This window comes from Bos javanicus, chromosome 10, assembly GCF_032452875.1.
Source record: "Bos javanicus breed banteng chromosome 10, ARS-OSU_banteng_1.0, whole genome shotgun sequence".
Classification (NCBI taxonomy): domain Eukaryota; kingdom Metazoa; phylum Chordata; class Mammalia; order Artiodactyla; family Bovidae; genus Bos; species Bos javanicus.
In genome coordinates, this window is record NC_083877.1 from 847969 (window position 1) to 868340 (window position 20372).

Sequence of the window (20372 nt, forward strand, 5' to 3'; positions counted from 1 at the left end):
ATACTAGAAGGACCTCAGTCTAGTCAAGTTTCTGTAATTCTAAAGCCTGATTCCTAATCTGTTGGTTTTAGCTCACCTTTACCAAAGAGTTGCCCTCCTCTTTCTTTTGCACATTGTGGTAGCTTAGGGAGGATGCCATCTTTGGAGCTGGCTTTGCCATTGGCCAGCATTGGGTTCAGTAGCCTATAAATACTTGCACACCTTCGTTCAGCTTTCACACACCAGCTGTGTTCACGGTTACCTTGCTAGTGTAGCTATCTTGGGTTAGAGACACTAACCGAGATATTTAGGACGAAAACAGTTCTAGGTCACTTTGATCTCATTCAGTAATTGTGTGCTTACATTGTACTAAGTGCTGGGAGTGGAAGACACTGAGGAGTAAAGCAGACGTTGTGGTGGTCCTCAAGGAATTTGTGTCTCAGGTAAGGAGACGCACCACAATGAAAATTATAGTTGGTGGGTGAAATATCCATGTTGTGAGATGGACTTGAGTCTGACACATGACTGCACAACTGGGAAGACAGTGGACATTTAATGTTGTTCTGATCCAAAGTCCTTGAGAGTTTTTTAAATCTTCGTAGTAACTTCACCTGGAAAATAAACAAATAGCTAAAATATTTTTGAAAAATAAAGGAGATATTTTACATTAATGAAAAATTAAAATTTATAATACTGCAATTTAAAATAATATAAAAAGGATAGCTATATTATAATGGCTGCAATAAGAGAAATTTTATTCAGCAATGCTAAAATACCTGCAAATATATAAACAATAGAGTTAGATTTGCGATTTATATGCACAATGAAATTCCATATGGAATGAAAGTTTTATAAAAAATGATCACATCTTTAAACATCACAATAAAGAAAATATAAGTAACTGTCTGAACAGAGTGAAGAAGAGCTTTCTAAACAGAAAGCAGAGGGGAAAATCTGTAAAGGAAAAAGATTTATGGAGGTAACATAAAAATATAAAATATACAGATGTCCAAAAATGCTGTATAAATTAAAAGGTGAATAGCCAACTGGGAAAGAATATTTGCAATACATATGGTCAAAGGTTAATATTTATAATACATATCAAATTCTGAGAAGTCAGCATCTTGCCAAAATGAGCAAAGAATGTGAACAGACAATTAAAAAACAAAGCCACGTGTCCAGTAGATATATGGAAAAGTTTAAACTTGAGTAAGCGAGGAAATGGAGTTCAAAAGTCATCTTGGAACCATATTGGTAAAAAAAATATTTATTTCAATGATCTGTGTAGATTTCTTGGGAGTAAAGCAAAATAGAGCTGACAGAAGTATATATTGTGATAGCTTTTGTGGGGGAGGCAATTTCACACTCAGCCGTGTCCGACTCTTAGCGACCCCATGGACTGCAGCCTACCAGGCTCCTTCATCCATGGGATTTTCCAGGTAAGCGTACTGGAGTGGGGTGCCATTGCCTTCTCCGTCACACGCAGAAGCTTTGGCCAAATACTGATCTCATTTCTAAGAGTTTGTCCTAATGTTCTTTCCTGCAGCATTATTCACCAAGGAAAATTGGTTACACATCAAGTGATTGATGGTTAAATTATGGTACCTCCAGCCCGTAGGTATTATGTTAAGATGGACAGATTGCCATGGTGGGGGTCTTCTGTCTTCTGGGATGGTTTGTTCTGGGTTCTGTTAGTATTCGAAACGTACTATTCTTCAGTCATTCAGTTGCATCCAACTCTTCGTGACCCCATGGACTGCCACATGCCAGTCTTCCCTGTCCTTCAACATCTCCCAGAGTTTGCTCAAACTCATGTCCATTGAGTCAATGATGCCATCCACCCATCTTATCTTCTGTTGATCCCTTCTCCTCCTGCCCTCAGTCTTTCCCAGCATCAGCATCTTTTCCAATGAGGCAGCTCTGCAAATCAGGTGGCCAAAGTATTGGAGCTTCAGTTTCAGCATCAGTCCATCCAGTAAATATTCAGGATTTCCTTTAGGATTGACTGGTTTGATTTCCTTGCAGTCCAAGGGACTCTCAATTCTTCAATGCTCAGCCTTCTTTATGGTCCAACTCTCACAGTCACACATGACTATTGGAAAAACCATAGCTTTGACTAGATGGACCTTTGTTGGCAAAGTGATGTCTCTGCTTTTTAATACACTGTCTAGGTTTGTCATAGCTTTTCTTCCAAGGAGCAAGTGTCTTTTAATTTCATGGCTGCAGTCACCATTTGCAGTGATTTTTGGAGCCCAAGAAAATAAAGTCTGTCATTGTTTCCATTTTTACCCCCATCTATTTGCTCTGAAGTGGTGGGACTGGATGCCATGATCTTCATTTTTTGAATGTTGACTTTTACGCCAGCTCTTTCATTCTCATCAAGAGGCCCTTTAGTTTCTCTTCACTTTCTGCCATTAGGGTGGTGTCATCTGCATATCTGAGATTATTGATATTTCTCCCAGAATCTTGGTTGCAGCTTGTGCTTCAGCCAGCCCAAAATTTTGTATGATGTACTCTGTATGTAAGTTAAATAAGCAGGTTAACAATATACAGCCTTGACGTATGTACTCCTTTCCCAATTTTGAACCAGTTCGTTGTTCATGTCCAGTTCTAACTCTTGCTTCTTGACCTGCACACAGATTTCTCAGGAGGGAGGTAAGATGGTCTCGTATTCCTATCTCTTTAAGAATTTTCCACAGTTTATTGTAACCCACACAGTCAAAGGCTTTAGTCAGTGAAGCAGAAGTAGATGTTTCTCTGGAATTCTCTTGCCTTTCTATGATCCAACGGATGTTGGCAATTTTGAAGGTATGGGAAAAAGCAAAATCTTTTTATTTGTGACCTCTATCCCTTTTTATTCGAACAAAGTTATGTACGAAGGGGAAGAGATATACCTGCAAAGGAAGCATCTCTCAGCTATAAAGCTGTAAAAAAAAAAAAAAGGTAACCACTTATAGTGCAAAACAGAAATGAAGCATATTCTGTATCCAAATGAATTGCTGAAGAAGCTGCTGCTGCTGCTAAGTTGCTTCAGTCGTGTCCAACTCTGTGCGACCCCATAGACGTCAGCCCACCAGGCACCCCCGTCCCTGGGATTCTCCAGGCAAGAACACTGGAGTGGGTTGCCATTTCCTTCTCCAGCGCATGAAAGTGAAAAGAGAAAGTGAAGTCACTCAGTCGTGTCCAACTCGCTGAAGAAGCTAAGTAGCTGTAATAACTTCTGAAGTCTTACTTCACCTTTTAAATAACTTCCAAGAGGTGATTTGACACCTAAAGGTGCTTCCTTGTATTGTTCCAAGGTCAAATGGACAGCAGTGTGCCAGTCTTATTTTTAAATGGTATTTAGTCATTAGCATGAAGTCAGATAACTGGATTGTTTGAGCTAAATTATATTCATTTTGGTCTGTACTCTCCTTGGTATGTGTGTCTGTTGTCTTCCACTCAGATGGAGAAAAGTGCCTCTGTGTTCTCACGTAGAATCCTTTCCTTAAGTAATAGTCCTTTTCTTCCCTAGTGCTCCCACAGTGCCTGAAGTTAGCCACAACTGGATAACTTCCCATTTCACTTTTTCTAGGTCAGAAAGTTTGACTGTTAATAGATGGATCATGGGGGCAGGGAAGGGCAAGCCTTTCTTTGAGAGGGTTTGCTGCCACGGTATCAATTACTGATGAGTTCTAGGACTTCCTGGTTGGAGCAGAGATCTCCGAAACTTTCAGTGCCTTGAAACTTCACAGTTTCTGGAGAATTCCTTTGCCTTAGCTGCTTCTTTTCTTGGAGGCTGCCCAGTAACCAATGTGAAATGATATGGGACACAGAGCCACCAACTGGGTTTTCTGGGTTAAAGGGGTTTCCACCTTCTGCTTGTCTGTGCATTTTTGCCCTTGTCAGCTAATTGCCAGACAGGAACTTAGTAAGTTTTGGTGCAGAAATGCAGGCTGATCTTTACAGAGTGATGAAACAGCTTTGTTGTCTGTTCTTCCTCCATTAGTCTTTACAGTCAGAAAAATGGCTCCCTTCTGATGGGAAATGATCCTGTAGCATGCTGCAGTTGTTCTCTGCAGAATCAGTCTCTGAATTCCCTTGTGATTGTATGCGTTTGTGATCAGATGTTTTTTGTGTGCTGAAGACATTTGAGTGAACTTCCTGGAACTGACCTTCTGTGATTTGATATGGTCATGGCCAAACACCCCTACAAGGCAGAAAACAGTTCTCAAGAACACCCAGTGTATCTGGAGCCAAAGCTTTAGGGACGTTCATACCCAGTCTTCCCTGATAGCTCAGTTGGTAAGGTAAGGTTGCAAAGCAGGAGACCCTGGTTCGATTCCTGGGTTGGGAAGATCTGCTGGACAAGGGATAGCTACCCACTCCAGAGTTCTTGGCTTCCCTTGTGACTCTGCTGGTGAAGACTCTGTCTGCTGTGCAGGAGACCTAGGTTTAATCCCTGGGTTGGGAAGATTCCCTGGAGGAAGGCATGGCAACCCACTCTAGTATTCCTGTCTGGAGAATCCTCATGGACAGAGGAGCCTGGCAGGCTACAGTACCAGGACTTCAATGAAGCCTCAGTTCAGGATGAAAAATATCCCAGCATGGGAGCTAAATACCCATCTTTTACTTTAGGAGATTCCTGTTAATGTAATGATATTGAAAGTGATTTGGCAGTATATGGAGCCTGACCCTCAAATTTCAAGTCTTATCCTTAAATATCAGGGCTCCTTAAGGCTCCTTTTTGGGAACGGATCATGCTGGGGTGCTTGCTTATGCTGTCACTACTGACTCCATTAGCAGAGAGCCTATAGGCCATGACGTGACTTCTAGGCAAACTTTATAAAGTATGTTAAAGATGAAAATTAAGGACCCAAGTAAGAGGAGTTACATATAAAGGTCAGTAAATCTCATTTTGAGGTGTGTGCGTGCATCTGTTGCTGTGCATGCGCCTTGGTGCGCATACGCCTTCCTGAGCATTCTGTGAGGAGCGTTGGGCCTGAGACAGGTCTGTTTATTTAGTCCCAGTTCTTTCTCACTACTTGAGACTCACTAGGGAGAAATATGAGTGGGCAAGTGGCATCAACATTGGGACCTACAAATCAAGATTCCTCCCAGGTGGATGAACCTGTGGTTGACCAGCAGCCCAGTGTTGAGCAACCTCAACAAGAGGAACCACCAGCTGAGATTCAGGATATCACACCTAGAAAGGAGGAAATACATGGAGAGGATACAGTGAATCGTGATGAAGAGGAGGAGAAGGATACCTTTGAAGATTCTTGCTTGGAAGCTGATCTCCAGCAATTGGCTGTGAAGGTGGAGATGGTCCTGATGTCAGGGAGGAGTTTGCATCAAATATAGAGCCTGTTGAAATGCCAGAAGCAGGTGAAGGGCAACCATTTGCTTGAACGAAGATAAACTGGAACCATCTATGCTGTTCTTATGTTGTGTATTTGACTGTTAAAGTTCTTTCATTTTCTACTTGCAAAAAAAAAAAATCTCATTTTGAGCTGAGTCATATATTATAACTAATGTTTTTGTAGTGCTTACACCATATGACACTTACATAAACATTTCCCCTTTTACCAGTATCCCTAGGGAGTGGGTAAGGTAGATACTAGCTTCTGAAGAACAGATAAGAAAAATAGGAGTGGGTGGGGATAGAGGTTGGGCTCTGAGATACTTTAATTACAGGCATGTCTGCATACACACACACAGACATGGCAACATTCGTGCCATTGTGGTTTATCAGAGGTTTTCAGAAATGTGACTTCCTGTCTGAGAGGTGGGGAAATGGTATATTGCTCAGTTGTGCAAGAGAAGGATGTGTCTGCCATGGCGTAGAAATAAAGTCCACTGAAGAAAAGGAAAAAAAGATGAAAGAAATAATCCTATGACTCCGTACATCCTTGTTTAAAACAAGTAGTTGCTGTAAAGAAAAAAGGAATTTAGTTTAGACCATTATGCGTGCATACTAAGTCGCTTCAGTCATGTCCAACTCTTTGCAACCCTATGCACTATAGCCCACCAGGCTCCTCTGTCCATGGGATTCTCCAAGCAAGAATACTGGAGTGGGTTTCCGTTCCCTCATCCAGGGGATCTTCCCGACCCAGGGATCAAACCTGCATCTCTTATGTCTCCTGAATTGGCAGGTGGGTTCTTTACCAGGCACCATTAATTACTTCTTTCCGTGAAAACCACATCTGCTAATGATCTTGTCCTTTAAAAAAAAAAAAAATCTGTGCATCTTATTAAAAATCTTAAGAATTTTACATTGGAGTTGAGGTGTGTGAGGTAGATCCATCTAATTCCATTGTAATAGCTATGGCCATAGTATCATATATTTTCCATCCACAGGAGAAAGTCCTTTATTTAACCAAAGTGAAATTGGGCAGTGCATAAATGCTGGTGCAGAATAGAAACATATCATTTATGCCTATCTCCCAATCATTGTGCTTTGCTGACCATTTCTGAATTGCCTCTTGTTGCCTGAATAGCTACTATTAAAGAAATGAGGCATTTTGTTTTCTAGACAGCCCCTGATTGTTCCCTACATTCACACAGGAGTGCCTGGCTACAAAGCTTTCTATTTTTCTCCCAGTTCATCCCCTAGCAGTTCAAAAGGTGACCTGTCACAGGGTGGAGGGTAAGTCTTTGCATTTTAAGAAACCCGCCCTTGTGTCTCCCCGGGGCCAGAATATGACCTGCAGAGTTTCTGAACTTCAATGTTAACCCCTTGGCTCTGTACCTGAACACATTGAGCGGGTCTGAATGAGAGAGTTCTTTTTTGAGAATAACCTCAAGCTGTTTCTCGGTTCACAGCTCATCTCTACCCAGTTATCTCAGCGCGCATGCTCCTCCTTGGGAGACTGGCTGGGAGGCTGTGGGGATGGCATTGTAGGTGGTGATGTGAGAGAAGACCCTGTAACATTTAGGCGCAGGAATGTTCTGCAAAAAGAAGTCTTTCAAATGTCCTTTAAAAAAAAAATTGAGGTATGATGGACATATGCTGGTAGATTAGTTTCAAGTGGACGATGTGATGATTCGATATTTGTATATATTAATAAATGATCACCGCAATGAGTATACTTAGAATCCATCACGACAGAATTTATTTCTTGTGATGATGACTTTTAAGACTTCTTCTCTTAGCATCATTCAAATATGCAATACAGTGTTATTAACTGTAGGCACCATGCTATACATTACCTCCCCAGGATGTATTTATTTTATAAGTGGAAGTTTGTACTTTTTGACCCCCTTCACCCATTTTACCCACCCCCCCCCCAACCTCTGGCAACCACCAGTCTGTTCTCTGTATCTATGAGCTTGTTTTTTTCCCCCAAAGGGTCCATTTTTTAAAAACCTATCCTGCTAATTCCTGTATGTAATTCAGTTCAATTCAGTTCAGTCGCTCAGTCGTGTCCGACTCTGCGACCCCATGAATCGCAGCACGCCAGGCCTCCCTGTCCATCACCAACGCCGGGAGTTCACTCAGACTCACGTCCATTGAGTCAGTGATGCCATCCAGCCATCTCATCCTCTGTCGTCCCCTTCTCCTCCTGCCCCCAATCCCTCCCAGCATCAGAGTCTTTTCCAATGAGTCAACTCTTCCCATGAGGTGGCCAAAGTATTGGAGTTTCAGCTTTAGCATCATTCCTTCCAAAGAAATCCCAGGGCTGATGTCATTCAGAATGGACTGGTTGGATCTCCTTGCAGTCCAAGGGACTCTCAAGAGTCTTCTCCAACACCACAATTCAAAAGCATCAATTCTTTGGCGCTCAGCCTTCTTCACAGTCCAACTCTCACATCCATACATGACCACAGGAAAAACCATAGCCTTGACTAGACGGACCTTTGTTGGCAAAGTAATGTCTCTGCCTTTGAATATGCTATCTTTTCCCCTTGTTTTCCTTTCTCCTTCTGGGTTTCTTCCTTTACATTGAGCGGCTGCCTCAATGTATACGGCATATCCATTCTATGTACCTTTCGCCCCTGCCCTTTAGATTGAATCCCTTCCCTCTTTATCCTCTCCGTTTTCCTTCTTGCTCACAAAACAGCAAGAGCGCTGCAAACAGTGTCCCCTCTTCCCCTTGCCATGGCAACTGCAGAATTTCTATACAGGATGCTCTAGGGCAGCAGATTGGGAAGGGAGAGGGCACAGGGAGCTCGTCTTAAAGCTCTGTTTTCTTAGCCAGGGTCGCTTCTATGGGATGCCTGCAGGGGAGCTGTGGATATTATGGAAGCTGAAGCTGCCTAAGCTGTGGCTACTGGTCTAGCCCAAATTCTGGAGATCTTTGCTGTACTGACTTGAAGGGGAAAAAGGCAGTGCATGGTATTAGCCTTTGCCAAATCTTCTTTCCTACCCTGCTCACCCCTCCCACCTCCAATCTGTTGGCCCACTTCTCCCCTACCACCACTCACCAGGAAAGCTTAATTAAAAAAAAAAAAAAGTATACACATCAGGAAAGCTGTGATCTGCACCCAGTATTCAAACTTGGAGACTCAGAATTCCATAAACTGCAAGAGTTTTGTGCATATGTATTCTGGAATTTGAACTCAACCATAGGCAAGGTCTGCTTTCTATTATCTTTCATAGCACAGATTTATCATTCCATATACTCCATTAATGTATTTCTTTGGAAATCATTAAACTTATGGGGAATAACTAATTTCTTTCAGTTTAAGTTCATGAATAAGTGCATTTTTATCCAAAAAATGCAGTGGGAGAAAGAAATGCAATTACATTTTTTTTAAGAAGGTTTTAAAGAACAGATTATGTAAAGCGCTGATCTCTAGATGGATATGAAGCTAGTCTTAACATCTGGAATTTATTAGGGAAAACAGGGTATGTTTTCAGCCAAATTCTGACACTCCTCATTTGAGTTATCAGTTCCTTAAGGCTGTTGGGTCGCCACGTTGATGCAAGCGTGTACAGCGCAGGAGCTCCGGGTAGGCTTGCCGTGGCGTGTGCATGGTCTAGTACTGCACTCGGTGTGCGGGGTGATGAAAAAAGCCGAGCTTCACCTTGCTTTATAAGGATGCTCTCAGGCTCTGTGCTCCCCCAGGAAATGATTTGATAGATTCCCACTCTTCCTTGGTGACCATAAATCTATTGTCCAAAAGAATTTAACGTCTGGAATGAGATGTAGTACGTTTTTTTTTTTAGTATTTATTTAATTTATTGATTTGTCTGCACCAGGTCTTACTTGCAGCACGTGGGATCTTCAGTCTTCTGTGTAGCATGCAGGAGGGAGGGATCTTTAGTTGCGGCTCACGAACTCTTAGTTGTGGCCTGCGGGATCTAGTTCCCTGACCAGGGATTGAACCTGGGCCCCCTGCATTTAGGAGCGTGGAGTCTTCACCACTGGACCACTGGGGAAGTCCCTAAATTTTTAATTTTTAATATCTTGAGACAGTAGGCAAGTTTTGAATAATCTTCCTTTCTTTTAAGATGGCAAATGAAAGGGCAATTCGGTAGCTATGGATTCAGTTTCTCTGGCCCAGCAAAGAAAGGGAGTCAAGATCTGCAAGTGTAAGGTGGTGGCTATCTTTCCCTTTTTAGCTCTGGCCTGGTGTCTGAGGGGAGGTGGAGCTGTTCCTTTGTGGATCAGTCACTTTAGATAAACATTCAGCCCCACCGCAGTCCTTTTGTGGGCAGTCCTGGCCCTGCAGGTGTGTAAATGCCACAGCTCTCAGGGCTACGTGCAGTGTGGTGGGAAGGGCCCCCTCCCGCACTTCCATAAATGTCGCTCTGTTGGCCTGAGCATGATTGCCAGGACTTTAAAAAGCTGAGGAACCAAATCAGAAAGTCCTACTCTGAGGAATCCTTGCCTCCCTTGCAGCAACTTCTGTTTTCTCTCTGCCCCACAAAAAGAAACGTCTTCCATAACCACTCTTGTGTGTTGACTCACCTTTTTCACCCGACACATCTATTGGTATAAAATGAGGGAATCATCAGATTGGAATGAATTTTGAGAGGCTGTAGACTAAACTCCCAAGCAGGATTGTACCCACATTATCCCAAAGAGAGGAGGCTAGCCCCAGACTTGAAAGGTTCTCCAGGAGAGAAATTCCACAGCCGTCACTACAGCTTTGAAGACACGAAGTCCACTGTCAGGAGAGGTGTTGCGAGCAAGCCTGAGCCCTGCAGCTGAAATGTAAACCCAGGGTGATGGCGACTGCCCCCAGGGTAACAGCCCGTCATTTGCCTGTTGGCTGCTGCTAATCTGCCTTCATCCATCTTGCCTTAGAGCCAAGTAATCCTGCTTTACATTTGTGATATTTTTCTGGGAGCTCGAAGCTAAGCTCAGTTTTTGTTTTTTGGAAATGATGGCCTAGATTAAGACCGATAGGAAGACTGTCTCATGGAGTCTTTGGGTTTTGTCATTCTGTCCATTCATCTCAGATGGTGTTTGTGCTTAAAGTATATTAACACACACACTCGCATTCAGAATTTTGACAAGAGTCACTCGGCCCTCTGAGGAGATGGCCTCTGTGTATCAGGCAAAAGCTTGCTCACCGTTGTTTTCAGCCATGTGCCTGGTGATTGACAGTGTAAACTGCTTCAGCTGAAGCTTAGCTTTAACAGTTTGAGTCAATGTGGGTTTTGTGTTGTTGAAACTGCAGTGTTTCTAGTCACTGCCAGATTTAACCTTTGCTTTGGTGTTTTTATGAAGGTTAGAAATGTTTCATTCTTAAGCAGCCTTTAAGAATATTTAATACTTTCTCTGCATACTGTCTTGCCACTTGCAGGAAACAAAATTAGGCTGCCTTAGTGAATTTTTGGTTTGCATTCTAGTACTATGTGTATATGGGTTTCCCAGGTGGTGCTAGTGGTAAAGAACCCAGGTGCCAATGCAGGAGACCTGAGACTCGGGTTTGATCCCCGGGCCAGGAAGATTCCTTGGAGGAGGGCATGGCACCCCAGTCCAGGATTCTTGCCTGGAGAGTCCCATGGACAGAGGCGCTATGGTCCATAGGGTGGGAAAGAGTCAGACATGACTGAAGCAAATAGGGGAGGTAAGAGGAAGGAGTGTTGGGGAGAGGGTGGACAGTGCAAAAACTAAGGATTAGGTGTCACCTCTTTTTCTATGGTGTGTTGGAGCTACTGGTTAAGGTTGGACTTCATGAGCTTGGGAAAATTCTGTGGTTCCTCCCTGATAAGCAAAGGAGTTCAGTTTGCAAATGAACCTAAATGATGGGAAGAAAACAGTGCCACATCAAACATGTGTGCTGAAAGAACACCTTCCTTCCAAGAGCTGTGTGCTGTTTGGTCACCCCGGGACTCCCCACCCGCCTGAGCGCCCAGCTTGTCCCTCCCTGCCTGCGTCCACACCGTGCTGGGTGTGCTGGAGACTCAAAGATGGTGCCTCCCCACTTGCAGCTCCTTCCACTCAGAGCAAAAGTCAGAAGCAACTGATCAGATCTGCATCCAAAGGAATGTGTCTCATCAGCCATCCGCTGTGGGCTCCTCTGCATCCTTACTGCTGCTTCTCTCGAGGGTAGTTCAGCAGGCCCACAACAGCAGGAGTGGGTCAAGATGAGCACACACGTTACGGGAGGCCCCACAGTGTCCTCAGCTTCGCAGGCTGCTCCCAATGAGTTCTGTCACGCCCCCCCGCTGTACTTAATCATTTCAGTTTGCCTGATGGAGGGGGCCGGGGAGGGGAATAAATCAATTTGTACGAAAGAAAATTGTGAAGGCGTATGTGATAAAAACATATTCTTTGTAGGTAGGGAGAAGAAAGGGAGGCTTTGTTTATTGAAATAGTGCTGAGCTGTGAGCCACCTTTTGAATTCACATTGTGAAGGCAGGGTGCCTCTGAGGGACTCGGAGCCCCTTATAGGAAAGGCGCCAGAATCCCGTTAGGCTGGACTCAGAAACCACAGCGCTTTGTTCTTGTCCTGGGTGCACTTGCTGGCATTACATCTTTCATCTGCAGCTCTGACATCCTCCTGATTTGACGAGGGCTTGTGAAACACTCCGCAGGTGCTGGCTGGGCAGGCGCTGACAGAGGGTGGGGGGCACACGCTTGGGTGGGTTAATGGCTCACTTGCAGGAGCGGGGTCTCTCCGGGTGTATGTGGCCCCAGAGTTCTCCCCGCCCGTCTCCTGCACTTCCCTGCTTGCCCCCCCACCCGTGCTGGGTACTGACAGAGCTAGTGCAGGGATCTCCCCGCCGCTCCCCTCTGCTGCCGGCGGTGTTTCCAGTTTGTGCAGCACGGCTATAAACCATCTGGTGCTGGGCACCATCCAAGTCCGCAGTCGTGGCGCCTCAGACTCAGATCATGTGATCGAAACCATTTGACCCTGGATACCCATGGTGAATGCGGGGCAGTAAAGGACTAGGATAGGTCAGCTGTGTGCTGAAGGCTCAAAGACGGTGCCGCCCCCCTTGCGGTTCCTTCCACTTAGTGAATTATTTGGAGAGTTTGAAGTATAGAAGAGAGTACTGTGTTCAGTATTGTTTCACCTCAGTTCTGTTTATAAGCTATTTCTATTTACACACAGAAAAATACCTGACATATCTGTAGGTGGTAGGGGTAAAGATAATGTAAGGTTTTTTATCCGTATCTTCTAATTTTCTAAATTTATCCATTCAACAAATCTGTGTGAAGTTCTCCGTGGGCCAGGCACAGCTCATCTTCTCCATTGGTTGTTGCCCAAGTTCCATGACATGCCTGCCTTCTTGGAGCTCATAGCCTCATGGGGGAATGAATTAATAAAAAACTCATATGATATATTGTCAGGTAATAGTAAGTATTGTAAAAAAATAAAGAGGAGTGAAAGGCTAGAGGAGCAGTAGAGGAGAAGGGAAACCAGCTCTGGGTGGTTGGTGGGGATAAGTGGAAAATAAGTGAAATGAATTGACTCAGCATCCATATGGGAAATTAAGATTACCATGCTAATCATGTGTTTCTCTGTTTTGTTAAGAATTCAATGTATCAGGCATATCATACAATTTACGCACCTACTATTTTTCCATTTTTGTTCCCATCATGAACAGATGTTTGTGCATATCCTTGCTTACAGTAAGCTCCTCTGTCTTCAGATACATTTTTGTGGAGGTTCATCTGGGGTCACTGCCTATGTCCCACTTGGGTCTTGACCCTGTCTTACCTTGTGCTATGAAGAGCCAGGAGGTCAGGGGTAGAGACCGGGTGTGAGGCGCCTCCACTTTCTAGACTGTTGAGGGTAAGCGTGTTTGCCCGCTTACCTGCAGGCCCCGCCAGGATGAAGGGAGCAGCTGATCCAGTGGCACATTTTGGAAGGCAGGCAAATTGTAGGTTACTCTGACTACTGTGACCTGGGTCTCAAGGTGATGATGAGCCATTCTGATTGCTTAATCAGTGTTTGTGTAAACAGATAGGAGAGCAACTCATCAATGCTTTCAAGGCCCAAAGTTGCCCTGATACTTTTTAGCAAGCACAAAGCATGCCATGATCACGATGATAATAAAAAGGACAGTAGTTATTGTGGCTAACCTTGTGTCAGGCACCATTGTGTTAGGTGAGTTGCCTGTAGTAACGTTCATTGAAACTTTACAACTCTTGTGTGGTTGGATATCATTGCCATTTTACAAGTAAACGAAGTCTTGGAAAATGTTAACAACTTAACAAGCTTGAACTAGTACTCAGGTCTGGACTTCCTGTTTTGTTGTAAGGCCTCTGTTCTTAACCACTGATTTTCCCATCATTTTCTCCCTCTCTCACTTTCTTCCTTTTTCAGGGAACAAGTCCTAGTTGGGACTGGTATTGACTGGGTTAGGTGATCTGGAAGGGAGGGAAGGTTCAGACCTTCTCTTCTATCTAAACATACTGCTCCCTGAAGCAGTCAGCAGGGCCCCTGGTGGGGGAGAACACTGAGCTGATCGGAAATGTGTCGTCTACCTTTTCCTGGTGCTTTGGATTCGATGCAGCAGTTTGTGGTGAGACGGCCCAACAGTTAGCAGCCGGTGGTTAGGAAGGCGAAGCCAGGGCCCCCCTGAGCTTTCCTTGAAATGGGAGCTTGTTATGACATCAAGGGTTTTAAAGGAATTTTCTTTAAAAGAAATAGTGCATGTGGAAATATCTCTCAAATTTTGGGAACACATTTGAAGATGATTGTACTGAACTATCTCAATAGTTGACATCTTGGCTGTCTTCTGTACTAGAATGAAAAGACTGGGATCGTGTGCCTTAGGTTTTGTATACATAGAAAGTCCATATGTATATACGTGTGTGTTAATATATGTATGTGTATATAAGTGTGTGTCTGTATATACACACACACACACACACACACACACACACACGTCTCTAAATCTTCAGTTGTTTTCCCAAAGGAAAAACATTGTCCTCTGTCCAGTTAAAAAAAATACGGTACTTCCAAAGCGTTCAACTATTGCTGTAAAAATACCTTGGTTTTTCCTGATATGCTGAGTTTATCGAATGTTTCACCATTTAAGGGTACTTGGTTTCTTTAGAATGGGGAATTCTACTAAATTGGATCAATATAAAAATTTATGAACAATGCAGACTTTGTCAGGGAAGTCCTTTACTCACGTTCATATAATTCTCTGTGGGAGCTTCTGCAGGGATCACATCAGTATTTAGAACATACTGAAATATTCATGTCCTCTGATTAGCAGGATTTAATTGTTACATCTCAATCTCCTTCACAATGTGTCATTAGAATGCAGCCCACCTTGAAATTTAAGTGGGTGCTGTCAGTTTATTGGAGTGTCTTTATTTTGTTTGTACTTCTTTCCAAATTTGTATTACATGTAATTTTGGTTTCCCTTGAAAATAAATAACACCACAAAAAAGTAAGAATTTATTAGTGGAAAATGCTGTGACTTATTTTTACTAGCAACTACTGTATAATAAATTTTAAAATATATACATATATATATGTAAATTTTTCTGTTTAGATATTTTAAGATCTTTCAGTTAAAGTAACTTTTCCTCCCACATACTACTTAGTTAGCATAATTAAGAGCTTTTTTTTCTCCTGCACTACAATATTTCCCTCTCTAATTTTCCCTCATAGTATGGAAATGGCTGGAGATTAACTTTTGTCTGATTCTTTCCTGGGTCTGATATCAGCTGAATGGTCTTTTGTTTCTCAAAATGTTGGATGTTTTAAAGAAACTTTTTATACCTTTCCATCATTCTAATTTTGCAGATCTGCTTTCTCCCCTCTGATAAAAAGACCTTTCTGAGACTCTATCTTCTCAGCAGTTTCATGCAAGGATCTGAAAGGATCTCAGGAGTGCTAGGATATTCTGTCGCAGAGCGCAAGGCGTGGTGATTGTGAATGGAGTCTGGGGTTAGACAGACCTGGTTTTCATTCTAGCTCTGCCACTCACTCGTTTGACAAGTTACTGAACTTCTAAACCTCAATTACTAACTTCTTAAATTGGGGTTAACAACAGTACTTATTCCAAAGGCTATATGAAGAATAACTGAGAAAGTGCATGTCACATGGTTTAAATATAGCAATAGCAATAGAACACGTCCACATAATAGCTAATGTTATTTCCAATAAAAATTGTGATTTCCTTTTTATTGAGCACCCACATAGTATTGAAGTATAGTTGATACATAATGTTATATAAGGTATACAGTGTAGTGATTCACAGTTTTTAAAGGTTGTTCTCCATTTATAGTTATTATAAAATATTGGCTTTATTCCCTGTATCATACAATATATCCTTATAGGCTATGTTATACCTAGTAGTTTGTACCTCTTAATCCTCTACTGCGATATTGCCCATACCCCTTTTACTCTCCCCGGTGGTAATCGCAGATGTTCTCCATATTTGTGAGTCTATGAGTCAGCTTCTTTTTGTTCTGTTCACTAGTTTGTTTTATTTTTTAGATTCTGTATATGTTGTATATATTTGTCTTTCTCTGTCTGACTTACTTGATTTAGCATAATCCCCTCCAAGTCCATCCACATTGTTGGCAAGTGGCAAAACTTTGTTCCTTTTCATGACTAAGTAGTATTCCATTGTGTATATATGCGTGTGTGTGTGTGTGTATAAGAAATGGATAAAGAAGATGATATATATATATATCATCTTCTTTATCCATTCATCTGTTGATGGACAGTTAGATTGCTTCCAAATCTTGGTTATTGTAAATAATACTAATATAAACATTGAATTACATATATCTTTTTGAACTAGTTTTTTTTGTTTGTTTGTTTGTTTGTTTTTTCAGATGTATGCCCAGGAATGGAAGTGGTATGTCCTTTGGTAGTCCTATTCTAAGTTTTTTGAGAAACTTTTGTATTATTTTCCACAATGGCTGCACTAATTTACATTACCACCCACAGTGTATGAGGGTTCCCTTTTCTCCATGTCCTTGCCAACATTAGTGTTCTTTTTGATGATAGCCTTTCTGAAAGGCCTGAGATGATATCTCACTGGGGTTTGGATTTGCATTTCCCTGATGCTTAGCGATGTTGGATATCTTTTCATGTGCCTGTTGGCCATCTGCGTCGTTCTTTGGAAAAATGTCTGTTCAGTTCTTCTGCCCATTTTTTAACTGGGTTGTTTGTTTTTTTGATGTTGAGTTGTATGAGCCATTTATATATGTTGAATATTAACCCTTTATTGGGCACATCATTTGCAAATGTTTTCTCCTGTTCCATAGGTTGTCTTTTTGTTTTGTCAATGGTTTCCTTTACTGTGAAAAAGTTTTTAAGTTTAATTCGGTCCCACTTGTTTATTTCTGCTTTTATTTCCTTTGTTTTAGGAAAGGGATAAAACAAATATATTGCTAAAATGTATGTCAAAGAGTGTTCTGCTTATGTTTTACTCTAGGAGTTTTACTGGTTTCGTCATACATTTAGGTCTTTAATCCATTTTGACTTTGTTGTTGTATATAGTGTTAAAGAAATTTCTAGTTTCACTCTTTTACATGTAGCCGCTCAGTTTTCCGAGCACTGCTCGTTGAAGGGGCTGTCTTTTCTCCATTGTATGTTCTTGCCTCCTTGTCATAGATTAATTGATCATAAGTGTGTGCGTTTATTTCTGGACTCTCTCTTCTGCTCCATTGGTCTCTGTCTTTTTGTGCCCCTACTACACTGTTTTCATGACTGTAGCACTGTAGTGTAGCCTGACGTTAAGGAGCATGATTCCTTTAGTTCTCTTCATCTTTCTCAAGGTTGTTTTTGCTATTCAGGGTCCTCTGTGTTTCCATACAAATTTTTAAAATGTTTTCTCTATTTGGTATGAAAGGATTTTTTAATTATCTGCAAATCAATGTGATACATCACAATAACAAATTGAAGAATAAAAATCATATGATGGTTTAAATAGATGCAGAAAAAGTCTTGGACAAAATTCAATATCATTTATGATAAAAACTCCAGAAAGTGGGATTAAAGGGAGTGTAACTCAGCATAATGAAGGCCATATTGAAGGCCACAGCTAACATCCTACTTAATGGTGATAAACTGAAAGCATTTTCTGTAAGATCAGGTACAAGTCAAGGATACCCACCCTTGACTTTTATTCAACATAGTTTTGGACATGTTCATGACATTGTACAGGAGACAGGGATCAAGACCATTCCCATGGAAAAGAAATGCAAAAAAAGCAAAATGGCTGTCTGGGGAGTCCCTACAAATAGCTGTGAAAAGAAGAGAAGTGAAAAACAAAGGAGAAAAGGAAAGATATAAACATCTGAATGCAGAGTTCCAAAGAATAGCAAGAAGAGATAAGAAAGCCTTCTTCAGCGATCAATGCTAAGAAACAGAGGAAAACAACAGAATGGGAAAGACTAGGGATCTCTTCAAGAAAATCAGAGATACCAAAGGAACATTTCATGCAAAGATGAGCTCAATAAAGGACAGAAATGGTATGGACCTAACAGAAGCAGAAGATATTAAGAAGAGGTGGCAAAAATACACAGAAGAACTGTACAAAAAAGATCTTCATGACCCAGATAATCACAATGGTGTGATCACTGACCTAGAGCCAGACATCCTGGAATGTGAAGTCAAGTGGGCCTTAGAAAGCATCACTATGAACAAAGCTAGTGGAGGTGATGGAATTCCAGTTGAGCTATTCCAAATCCTGAAAGATGATGCTGTGAAAGTGCTGCACTCAATATGCCAGCAAATTTGGAAAACTCAGCAGTGGCCCCAGGACTGGAAAAGGTCAGTTTTCATTCCAGTCCCAAAGAAAGGCAATGCCAAAGAATGCTCAAACTACCGCAATATTGCACTCATCTCACACACTAGTAAAGTAATGCTCAAAATTCTCCAAGCCAGGCTTTAGCAATACGTGAACCGTGAACTTCCTGATGTTCAAGCTGGTTTTAGAAAAGGCAGAGGAACCAGAGATCAAATTACCAACATCTGCTGGATCATAGAAAAAGCAAGAGAGTTCCAGAAAAATATCTATTTCTGCTTTATTGACTATGCCAAAGCCTTTGACTGTGTGGATCACAATCAACTGTGGAAAATTCTGAAAGAGATGGGAATACCAGACCACCTGATCTGCCTCTTGAGAAATTTGTATGCAGGTCAGGAAGCAACAGTTAGAACTGGACATGGAACAACAGACTGGTTCCAAATAGGAAAAGGAGTTCATCAAGGCTGTATATTGTTACCCTGTTTATTTAACTTCTAAGAAACACAAGCTGGAATCAAGATTGCCGGGAGAAATATCAATAAGCTCAGATATGCAGATGACACCACCCTTATGGCAGAAAGTGAAGAGGAACTCAAAAGCCTCTTGATGAAAGTGAAAGCGGAGAGTGAAAAAGTTGGCTTAAAGCTCAACATTCAAAAAACGAAGATCATGGCATCCGGTCCCATCACTTCATGGGAAATAGATGGGGAAACAGTGGAAACAGGGTCAGACTTTATTTTTCTGGGCTCCAAAATCACTGCAGATGGTGACTGCAGCCATGAAATTAAAAGACGCTCACTCCTTGGAAGGAAAGTTATGACCAACCTAGATAGCATATTCAAAAGCAGAGACATTACTTTGCCAACAAAGGTCCATCTAGTCAAGGCTATGGTTTTTCCTGTGGTTATGTATGGATGTGAGAGTTGGACTGTGAAGAAGGCTGAGCGCTGAAGAATTGATGCTTTTGAACTGTGGTGTTGGAGAAGACTCTTGAGAGTCCCTTGGACTGCAAGGAGATCCAACCAGTCCATTCTGAAGGAGATCAGCCCTGGGATTTCTTTGGAAGGAATGATGCTAAAGCTGAAACTCCAGTACTTTGGCCACCTCATGCGAAGAGTTGACTCATTGGAAAAGACTGTGATGCTGGGAGGGATTGGGGGCAGGAGGAGAAGGGGACGACAGAGGATGAGATGGCTGGATGGCATCACTGACTCAATGGACGTGAGTCTGAGTGAACTCCCGGCGTTGGTGATGGACAGGGAGGCCTGGCCTGCTGCAATTCATGGGGTCGCAAAGAGTCGGACACGATTGAGCGACTGATCTGATGTGATCTGAACAATAGCAATCAGAGAAGAAGAAGAAAGAAAAGAAATCCAAACTGGAAGGGAAGAAGTAAAACTGTCACTGTAGATAACATGATACTATACATTCTGGAGAAGGAAATGGCAACCCACTCCAGTACTATTGCCTGGAAAATCCCATGGACAGAGGACCCTGGTAGGCTACAGTCCATGGGGTGGCAAAGAGTCAGACACGACTGCTAAAGATGCCACAGGAAAACCACTTCAGCTCATCAATGAATTCAGTGAAGTTGCAGGATACAAAATTAATATTCAAAAATCTGTTTTTCTATGTACTAACAACAAACTATAAGCAAGAGAAATTAAAGAAATAATCCCATTTACCATCACATCAAAAAAAAAAAAAAAAACCTGGGAATAAACGTACCTATGGAGGTAAAAGACCTGTATTCAGAAAACTGTAAGACACTGATGAAAGAAAATTGAAGACTAAGCAGATGGAGAAATACATTGTGTTCATGGATTGGAAGAATTAATACTGGTAAAATGAGTATACTACCCAAGGCAATCTGCAAATTCAATGTGACTTATTTTTAGAGGAGCATATTTTTGCAGATGGAGTGGGATTGAGGGTTATCTTCAAAGTTGAGAGGGTCAGTCTTGGATACCTCCTCTCTTTGACAGCCTTCTCCCCCAGCTGTTGATTTGAAGCAAGGGAAGAATTGCCTTAGGAGGATCCCAGGAATGATGATGTGGCTGTTCACAGTTAGTACTTGGTTCCTGCTTTGCGATTTGGCATCATCACCTACATCAGGTCCTCTTGAAGGTGATCAGTTTTTCTATCAGATGGTATTTTAGTGCTACCATGTTGAAGGGGACAGAGTGCTGTTTTCGACCATTGAATTTCGGTGTAGATTTATAAAGTAACTCAGAGATCACTGACCAGTGAAATCAGGTAAAATGAAAAACAAAAAGCTGAT

The 20372-nt window shown here is 42.1% G+C and overlaps 1 protein-coding gene across 2 annotated transcripts in view; it reads left to right on the forward strand.

Moving 5' to 3' along the window:
• The window catches only part of MCC (MCC regulator of WNT signaling pathway), a 524409-nt gene that overhangs the window by 368055 nt on the left and 135982 nt on the right, over nucleotides 1-20372 (forward strand). The gene's annotated exons all lie outside the window — the stretch shown is intronic.